We start from the raw sequence: 1,457 nt of genomic DNA, 5'->3' as shown, positions 1-1,457 counted from the left end.
TATCATGCCACGATAGAGCTTCTGACATACTTTACCACTTTTATCTTCTTTCTCCAGAATGCATGTAGGATGCATTGGAGTCTTGGCCACTGTAGATTCCAGCATATTGAACTTCTTCAGAAGTTCTTTAGTGTACTTGCTCTGATGGATATATGTTCCTTCTGGTGTCTGATCAACTTGTATTCCCAGAAAGTACTTTAATTCTCCCATCATACTCATCTCAAATTCAGCCTGCATCATCTCAGAAAATTCTTTGCATAGAGATTGATTAGCAGAACCAAATATAATATCATCAACATAAATTTGCACAATTAAGATATCATCTTTATAAGTCTTGCAGAAAAGAGTTGTATCTACTTTACCCCTTACAAACTCATTCTCCAGAAGGAATGAGCTGAGTCTCTCATACCATGCTCTGGGAGCTTGCTTCAGACCATAGAGTGATTTCTTCAATTTGAACACATGGTCTGGTTTCTTCTCATCTTCAAAACCTGGGGGTTGATGAACATAGACTTCCTCTGAGATATAACCATTTAGGAAGGCACTCTTCACGTCCATCTGATGTAGAACTATGTTGTGATTTACTGAGAAAGATATCAACAGTCTGATTGCCTCCAGTCTTGCTACTGGAGCAAATGTCTCAGTGTAGTCTATTCCTTCCTGCTGGCTGTAGCCTTGAGCAACTAGCCTTGCCTTGTTTCTGACTACATCTCCTTTCTCATTCAGCTTGTTTCTGAATACCCATTTCGTTCCAATAACATGGACACTCTCAGGCTTCTTCACTAAGCTCCAAACATCGTTCTTGGAGAATTGATTCAATTCTTCTTCCATGGCCAGAATCCAATCCTTGTCCTGAAGAGCTTCATCTATGGACTTGGGTTCAATTAAGGACACCAATCCTTTTAGACTGAGCAAGGTCTCTTCAGAGGGTCTGAAGGCAGATCTGGTTCTGACTGGTTCGTCTTTGTTGCCCAAAATCAATTCCTTAGGGTGAGCTGCAGTGATTCTGCTCTTCTTCAGAGTTTGTGAGTTAGAGGGACCAGCTTCTTCCTCTGGTTCATCTTCCTCTGGCTCAACTTCCTCTGGAGCTTTGCCTTTGTCAGAAACATTAATGCTTAAATCTGCAAACTTTTCAACTAGCTTTGACTGGTCAGAGTCAAGCTTATCGTCAAATCTAACATGAATAGATTCTTCAATAGTTTTAGCATCAGTATTATAAAATCTAAAACCTTTAGATCTCTCAGAGTAACCGAGTAATAGACACTTGGAAGACTTAGCATCAAATTTATGCAATCTATCCTTAGTATTGAGAACATAACAAACACAGCCAAAAGGATGAAAATAAGAAATGTTGGGTTTTATGTTCTTCCACAATTCATAAGGAGTCTTATTCAGAATTGGTCTCACAGAGATTCTGTTCTGAATGTAACATGCTGTATTTACTGCCTCTGCCCAAA

This window comes from Lotus japonicus, chromosome 2 (genome assembly GCF_012489685.1).
Source record: "Lotus japonicus ecotype B-129 chromosome 2, LjGifu_v1.2".
Lineage (NCBI taxonomy): Eukaryota > Viridiplantae > Streptophyta > Magnoliopsida > Fabales > Fabaceae > Lotus > Lotus japonicus.
The sequence above is the reverse complement of the archived record's forward strand: the minus strand, read 5'-3'. Positions refer to the sequence as shown.